General features: G+C 39.8%; 1 non-coding gene across 1 annotated transcript; it reads left to right on the top strand.

Annotated features, from left to right (window-relative positions):
• Positions 1-8,674: 8,674 nt before the first annotated feature.
• On the top strand, positions 8,675-8,781 carry LOC125995752 (U6 spliceosomal RNA). The gene has a single exon (XR_007491164.1). It is a non-coding gene; the product is annotated as a U6 spliceosomal RNA (small nuclear RNA).
• Positions 8,782-8,982: the final 201 nt, after the last annotated feature.

Raw genomic sequence — 8,982 nt, 5'->3', positions numbered from 1 at the left:
TTCATCTGACTGCTTTGTGAATTTCTGTACCATGACCCTGCAACTTTCAAACTCACCAGGCCGTAGGGTCTGCAGGAGCTGGATCTAGCCCAGAAAGGCCTAACCATCCCCATTCCAACACTAGGACTCATTAATTTATACGAAAACAACAAATGTGCTTAGGATAACTATTATTAAATACAAACTATAAGTAAAGTTAATAAATGTTAGTTGTTAGTTTTTCATTTCCTTAAGTCACTTCTGGGCCTTCTCTGTATTATTCAACTGCAGTTGGGTGTCAGGAAAGCTTAATTCAAGTCTCCTACTCATATATGGCTTTCTGTTCTATTGCTACTACTTCTGCCATGCTACCACCACACACCATATACTATGCTTTACACTTTTCCTCAAATGAATTTCCTTCTTGAAATTTATCATCTTCAGAGAAGTGAAGGAAGATTCTACTTTGTTTTTTCTTCTTATAAGTCTCATGGGTCAGAATAATAGTTTCTTTTTCTTGTCTTCAAAACCTGAGATTTCTGTATAAAGTAAAATTTCATGATCGGGAAGAATGGACAATGGAAGGAGTTTATGCATCTACTTTGGAACAAATTTCATAAATTTGATTCCTTGTGCCATCACATTTATAGCACTCAATCCCTGATGCTCTGCAATTCCAGAGCATTTCAAATTATTTCTGGCCACACCATAGTGCCACAATCAGGTCTGTGAAGAGACTGTAAATAAAATGATGTTCAAGTATAGTGGTCAGGGCTATGGTCCTTTTGTGAGCACACAATCTCTGGCTGAATATATGAACACTGCAAACTGAGTGACACACAGAAAGCACAACCAAATGTCGGAAACCACAACCAAAGATGTACACAATCACTGATCACTTCAGTATCAACAGAGAGAAGTGAAAGGAGAAGTTATAATCAAGATTTCTAGAACCCATTTTATTATGAGATAGATATATAAAATATGTAGACATGTAGATGTAGATGTACATATTGGTTTGGGATACTTAGAATGTAGTACTGGCTCTGTGTTTACCTTGGAGTGCATATGTTGTACCAGGGATCAAACCTAGATCAGTTGCATGCAAGGCAAGGATTTTTACCCACTGTGCTATTGCTATGGCCCCTGAGCTAAATATTTCTTTAAATAATGCTTTTATTTAAAATAAACCTTCTTTTACATAGCTATTTTCCTATTATGGACTTGAAATTCTATTTAGGTATCAGAAACAATACTGACTCTATCTATTTATTTATCAGTCTCTCTCTTTGTTTTGGGACCATACCCAGCAGTACATAGGTCTTATTCCTGGCTCTGTACTCAGTTATCACTGCTGATGGACTCAGTAGTAACAGGGATGGAACACAGTTTGGCTACTTTTCTCTGTCTTATTTCTTTTTTTTTTTTTTTAGATATGGAAAGCAAAATCAAGAGAAATGTGCTAATTAGAACTATTAAGCAACATCTTGTTTATACTGTTGCAATTAAATTATAAAAAGTACATTATAATATGCTTAGAATTTTTTTTATTTTTTTATTTAACCACCTTGATTACATACATGATTGTGTTTGGGTTTCAGTCATAAAAAGAACACCACCCATCACCAGTGAAACATTCCCATCACCCAAGTCCCAAATCTCCCTCCTCTCCACCCAACCCCCGCCTGTACTCTAAACAGGCTCTACATTTCCCTCATGCATTCTCAATATTAGGACAGTTCAAAATGTAGTTATTTCTCTAACTAAACTCATCACTCTTTGTGGTGAGCTTCCTGAGGTGAGCTGGAACTTCCAGCTCTTTTCTCCTTTCTGTCTGAAATTTATTATTGCAAGAATGTCTTTCATTTTTCTTAAAACCCATAGATGAGTGAGACCATTCTGCGTTTTTCTCTCTCTCTCTCTGACTTATTTCACTCAGCATAATAGATTCTGTGTACATCCATGTATAGGAAAATTTCATGACTTCATCTCTCCTGACAGCTGCATAATATTCCATTGTGTATATGTACCACAGTTTCTTTAGCCATTCGTCTGTTGAAGGGCATCTTGGTTGTTTCCAGAGTCTTGCTATGGTAAATAGTGCTGCAATGAATATAGGTGTAAGGAAGGGATTTTTGTATTGTATTTTTGTGTTCTTAGGGTATATTCCTAGAAGTGGTATAGCTGGGTCGTCTGGGAGCTCGATTTCCAGTTTTTGGAGGAATCTCCATATTGCTTTCCATAAAGGTTGAACTAGACAGCATTCCCACCAGCAGTGGATAAGGGTTCCTTTCTCTCCACATCCCCGCCAGCACTGTTTGTTCTCATTCTTTGTGATGTGTGCCATTCTCTGTGGTGTGAGGTGGTATCTCATTATTGTTTTGATTTGCATCTCCCTGATGATTAGTGATATGGAGCATTTCTTCATGTGTCTTTTGGCCATTTGTATTTCTTCTTTGTCAAAGTGTCTGTTCATTTCTTCTCCCCATTTTTTGATGGGATTAGATGTTTTTTTCTTGTAAATTTCTGTCAGTGCCTTGTATATTTTGGAGATTAGCCCCTTGTCTGATGGGTATTGGGTGAATAGATTCTCCCACTCAGTGGGTGGCTCTTGTATCCTGGGCACTATTTCCTTTGAGGTGCAGAAGCTTCTCAACTTAATATATTCCCATCTGTTAATCTCTGTTTTCACTTGCTTGGAGAGTGCAGTTTCCTCCTTGAAGATGCCTGTAGTCTCAATGTCCTGGAGAGTTTTGCCTATGTGTTGTTCTATATATCTTATGGTTTGGGGTCTGATATCGAGGTCTTTAATCCATTTGGATTTTACCTTCATACATGATGTTAGCTGGGGGTCTAAGTTCAATTTTTTGCAAGTGGCTAGCCAGTTGTGCCAACACCACTTGTTGAAGAGGCTTTCCTTGCTCCATTTAGGATTTCCTGCTCCTTTATCAAAAATTAGGTGATTGTATGTCTGGGGAACATTTTCTGAGTATTCAAGCCTATTCCACTAATCTGAGGGTCTGTCCTTATTCCAATACCATGCTGTTTTGATAACTATTGCTTTGTAGTAAAGTTTAAAGTTGGGGAAAGTAATTCCTCCCATATTCTTTTTCCCAATGATTGCTTTAGCTATTCGAGGGTGTTTATTGTTCCAAACAAATTTCAAAAGTGCTTGATCCACCTCTTTGAAGAATGTCATAGGTATCTTTAGAGGGATAGCGTTGAATCTGTATAAAGCCTTGGGGAGTATTGCCATTTTGATGATGTTAGTCCTGCCAATCCATGAGCAGGGTATGTGTTTCCATTTCCGCGTGTCCTCTCTTATTTCTTGGAGCAGAGTTTTATAGTTTTCTTTGTATAGGTCCTTCACATTTTTAGTCAAGTTGATTCCAAGATATTTGAGTTTGTGTGGCACTATTGTGAATGGGGTGGTTTTCTTAATGTCCATTTCTTCATTATTACTATTGGTGTATAGAAAGGCCATTGATTTTTGTGTGTTAATTTTGTAGCCTGCCACCTTGCTATATGAGTCTATTGTTTCTAGAAGCTTTTTGGTAGAGTCTTTAGGGTTTTCTAAGTAGAGCATCATGTCATCTGCAAACAGTGAGAGCTTGACTTCTTCCTTTCCTATCTGGATTCCCTTGATATCTTTTTCTTGCCTAATTGCTATAGCAAGTACTTCCAGTACTATATTGAATAGGAGTGGTGAGAGAAGACAGCCCTGTCTTGTGCCAGAATTTAGAGGGAAGGCTTTTAGTTTTTCTCCATTGAGGATAATATTTGCCACTGGCTTGTGGTAGATGGCCTTAACTATATTGAGAAAGGTTCCTTCCATTCCCATCTTGCTGAGAGTTTTGATCAAGAATGGGTGTTGGACCTTGTCAAATGCTTTCTCTGCATCTATTAATATAATCATGTGGTTTTTATTTTTCTTGTTGATGTTGTGTATTATGTTGATAGACTTACAGATGTTAAACCATCTTGCATACCTGGGATGAAACCTACTTGATCATAGTGGATGATCTTCTTAATGAGGTATTGAATCCTATTTGCCAGGATTTTGTTGAGGATCTTTGCATCTGCATTCATCAGCGATATTGGCCTGTAATTTTCTTTTTTCGTAGCATCTCTGTCTGGTTTAGGTATTAGGGTGATGTTGGCTTCATAAAAGCTGTTTGGGAGTGTTTCCGTTTGTTCAATTTCATGAAAGAGTCTTGCCAGGATTGGTAATAGTTCCTCTTGGAAAGTTTGAAAGAATTCATTAGTGAATCCATCTGGGCCTGGGCTTTTGTTTTTGGGCAGACTTTTGATTACCATTTTTATTTCATCAATGGTGATGGGGGTGTTTAGATATGCTACATCCTCTTCCTTCAACCGTGGAAGATTATAAGAGTTCAAGAATTTATCCATTTCTTCCAGGTTCTCATTTTTAGTGGCATAGAGTTTTTCAAAGTAGTTTCTGATTACCCTTTGAATCTCTGTCATATCAGTAGTGATCTCTCCTTTTTCATTCCTAATACGAGTTATCAAGTTTCTCTCTCTCTCTTTCTTTGTTAGGTTTGCCAGTGGTCTATCAATCTTGTTTATTTTTTCGAAGAACCAACTTCTGCTTTTGTTGATCTTTCGGATTGTTTTTTGGGTTTCCACTTCGTTGATTTCTGCTCTCAGCTTTGTTATTTCCTTCTGTCTTCCTATTTTTGGGTCCTTTTGTTGAGTACTTTCTAGTTCTATTAGCTGTGTCATTAAACTACTCAGGTAAGCTCCTTCTTCCTTCCTGATGTGTGCTTGCAAAGCTATAAATTTTCCTCTCAGTACTGCTTTTGCTGTGTCCCATAACTTCTGATAGTTTGTGTCTTTATTGTCATTTGTTTCCAGGAACCTTTTGATTTCCTCCTTGATTTCATCTCGGACCCACTGGTTATTGAGTATGAGGCTGTTTAACTTCCAGGTGTTAAAGTTTTTCTTCTGAGTCCCTTTGGAATTCACAAATAACTTCAGAGCCTTGTGGTCAGCGAAGGTAGTCTGCAAAATTTCTATCCTCTTGATCTTATGGAGGTATGTTTTATGTGCCAGCATGTAGTCTATCCTGGAGAATGTCCCATGTACATTGGAGAAGAATGTGTATCCAGGTTTCTGGGGGTGGAGTGTCCTATATATATCCACTAGGCCTCTTTCTTCCATTTCTCTCCTCAGGTCTAGTATATTCTTGTTGGGTTTCAGTCTGGTTGACCTATCCAGTGTTGACAAAGCAGTGTTGAGGTCCCCCACAATTATTGTGTTGTTATTGATATTGTTTTTCAGATTTGTCAACAGTTCTTTTAAATATTTTGCTGGCCCCTCATTTGGTGCATATATGTTTAGGAGAGTTATTTCTTCCTGCTCTACATACCCCTTGATTAATATAAAATGTCCATCTTTGTCCCTTACAACCTTTCTGAGTATAAAGTTTGCATTATCTGATATTAGTATGGCCACTCCAGCTTTTTTATGGGTGTTGTTTGCTTGGATAATTTTTCTCCAGCCTTTTATTTTGAGTCTATGTTTGTTCTGACTATTCAGGTGCGTTTCTTGTAGGCAGCAGAAGGTTGGATTGAGTTTTTTGATCCATTTAGCCACTCTGTGTCTCTTAACTGGTGCATTTAGTCCATTGACGTTGAGAGAAAGAATTGTCCTGGGATTTAATGCCATCTTTATATCGAAGTTTGGTGTGTCTTTTGGGTAGTCTTGTCTTAGATTAGGTCTTTCAGTTTTTCTCTTAAGACTGGTTTTGTGTCTGTGAAGTTTCTGAGCTGTTTTTTGTCTGTGAAACCATGTATTCTTCCGTCAAACCGGAAAGTGAGTTTTGCTGGGTATAGTATTCTGGGTGAAGCATTCATTTCATTCAGTCTTGTCACAATATCCCACCACTGCTTTCTGGCATTTAGTGTTTCTGGTGACAGGTCTGCTGTAAATCTCAAGGATGCTTGCTTGAATGTAATTTCCCCTTTTGATCTTGCTGTTTTCAGAATTCTGTCTCTATCTGTGGGATTTGTCATTGTGACTAGGATGTGCCTTGGGGTGGTTTTTCTTGGGTCTCTTTTGGTTGGTACTCTTCGAGCATGCAGGATTTGATCACCTATATTCTTTAGCTCTGGAAGTTTCTCTTTAATGATGTTCTTGACTGTTGATTCTTCCTGGAAATTTTCTTCCTGGGTCTCTGGTACTCCAATGATTCTTAAGTTGTTTCTGTTGATCTTATCATAGACCTCTATTTTCATCTGTTCCCATTCTTTGACTAATTTTTCCATTGTCTGTTCATTTGTTTTAAGTTTTTTTTCCAATCTCTCCTGTTTTATGGAATTGTTATATATCTCATCTTCCACAGCACCAAGTCTATTCTCAGCTTCTGATACCCTGTCCCAGAGCTTATCCATTTTGTCATTCACTTCGTTTACTGATTTTTTCAGGCCTGTTAGTTGACATGTTATTTCAGTTTGGAGTTTTGTGATTTCTGTCTTCATATTTTCTTGATTCTTATTAGTGTTCTGTTCTACTCTATTCATGGTTTCTTTGAGTTCTTTGAGCATATTCCATATTGCTACTCTAAAGTCCTTATCTGAGAGATTGATTAGTTGGTTGGTCGTTAACTGGTCATCAGAATTGTCATCTTCATTCTCTATGTCTGATGCTGGCCTGCGTTGTTTCCCCATTGTCACACTTGTATTGTGGGTTTTTCTACATGTTGTGGTGGTATTCATTGGTTATATGATGCAGGCAACACACTTCTCTGGTTCCGCCCTTTCTGGATGGGCCGACTTGCCTCCAAGGTAGGGGAGTCCTCCGTGGATGAAGCCTCACACAGGATCAAATCTTAGGCCTGAGCACACAGCAGAGAAGACAGTCTGGAGAGAAATTCTTGCTTCTGTGATCCAGCACAGTTCTTAGTGTGGTTTTTTTCTTCTTGTGATGGTGTTCTTTTTTTAGAAAGAGCGCACAGCTGCGTAGCGAAGTGGAGCTAAGTGCCTTCTGGAGCCTCTTTTCAGCCCACCCTCAGGAGGTTCACGCAACAGGATAGCAGAGAGACACACACAGGCAGCACTCACAGTTTTTCACAGTCGGGCCCCACTGGTCAGGCGTAGTTTTCACTCGCTCGCTGGGCAGCTTCAGAATGCTGTATTTTGGGGGTTCACTTCCCAGGACTCTGAGGAGAGTCACTGGCTCGCTGGGTAGCTTCTGAATGTAGTTTCTTTGGGGTTCGCTTCCCAGGGCTCTGAGGAGAGCTTCCAGAGTTCAGGAAAGACAGAGAAGGGTAGGACAGGGCTCCCTTCAGGTGCTCAGTTTCCTCAGAAGAAGCACAGCCGGGTGGAGACTCTGAAGGTAGAGCAATCAGCACTCTGCCTGGAAACCCCCACATCCAGCCATTTCTCACTCACTCACTGGCTCGCTGGGTAGCCTCCGAATGTAGTTTCTCTGGGGCTCGCCTCCCAGGGCTCTGAGGAGAGCTTCCAGAGTTCAGGAAAGACAGAGAAGAGTAGGACAGGTCTCCCTTCCGGTGCTCAGTTTCCTCAGAAGAAGCACAGCCGGGTGGAGACTCTGCAGGTAGAGCAGTCAGCACTCTGCCTGAAAACCCCCACATCCAGCCATTTCTTACTCACTCCCCAGCTCGCTGGGCAGCTCCCAAATGTAGTTTCCTTGGGGTTCGCTTCCCAGGGCTCTGAGGAGAGCTTCCAGAGTTCAGGAAAGACAGAGAAGAGTAGGACAGGTCTCCCTTCCGGTGCTCAGTTTCCTCAGAAGAAGCACAGCCGGGTGGAGACTCTGCAGGTAGAGCAATCAGCACTATGCCTGGAAACCCCCACATCCAGCCATTTCTTACTCACTCCCTGGCTCACTGGGTAGCTCCCAAATGTAGTTTCTTTGGGGTTCGCTTCCCAGGCCTCTGAGGAGAGCTTCCAGAGTTCAGGAAAGACAGAGAAGAGTAGGACAGGTCTCCATTCCGGTGCTCAGTTTCCTCAGAAGAAGCCTGTATTATTTCTATGTCCATCTTTATTTCATCTCTTCATATTCTTGTTAATAATTAGTCTGTTAATAAGCAAAATAAAGAATAGGAAGAAAATTGCATACAGGAAATTCATACAGAAAAATCACACACAGATATTTCAAACATATTATTCTCATTTTTCTGTATCAGTACTACAGTGTTTAAAAACAAGAAACAATGATGAATTTAATATTATAAGTGCAGAATATAAATTGTGTGTAAGTGTAAAGGCAAGGGTTGAAGGGAAGGTGGATAAAGAGAGTAACTGATTAATGTGCAAGATAGCAGCTTCAATGAGATTGAGCAGAACATTACATACCAAGCTAATTAGAGTTTTTCATTTAGGTTAATAAACACTATTGTTAATTATGATTTGAATTTGCAAGTCAATTACATGTATTAGAAAATGCAAAGTTTGAGATACTGAGCTGTTCTCTTGAGTTGTAAGAGAACTTAATTGTAAGAGACTTGATAAGAATTTGATTCTCTTGATTTATAATCAATCTATTGGGTTATACTGTTCAGCATAGTTTTGCTTTTAATTTTAAACAACTTTTTGAGAGAAATTCTAAAGGGGCATTACTACTTTTGAGATAAGTGAGATAAATCAAATACAATTACCTAAATCAAAAGAACTATTTCGCTTCCAAATTACAGTGCCTTTAGAAAAAGAATCCCGTGCTCGCTTCGGCAGCACATATACTAAAATTGGAACGATACAGAGAAGATTAGCATGGCCCCTGCGCAAGGATGACACGCAAATTCGTGAAGCGTTCCATATTTTTGTGTGACCTGTCTATGTCTGTCTACTGTCCTCTTGCGTGAAACTCTTGCAAGTGGGGCAAAAAGAGCCTCCAGAAACCTCGCTCGCCCAGAAGCCATTTTCAGGGAGGGACTTCAGAGCATAAAAACCGGCTAACCTTTGCAAAAGCTGGCTCCCTGTGTGTGACACCAGGCGGGGAAAATCCGCGAAAGTACACCGGCCC

This window comes from Suncus etruscus, chromosome 1 (assembly GCF_024139225.1).
Source record: "Suncus etruscus isolate mSunEtr1 chromosome 1, mSunEtr1.pri.cur, whole genome shotgun sequence".
NCBI lineage: Eukaryota > Metazoa > Chordata > Mammalia > Eulipotyphla > Soricidae > Suncus > Suncus etruscus.
This window is presented reverse-complemented; position numbering and strand designations above follow the sequence as displayed.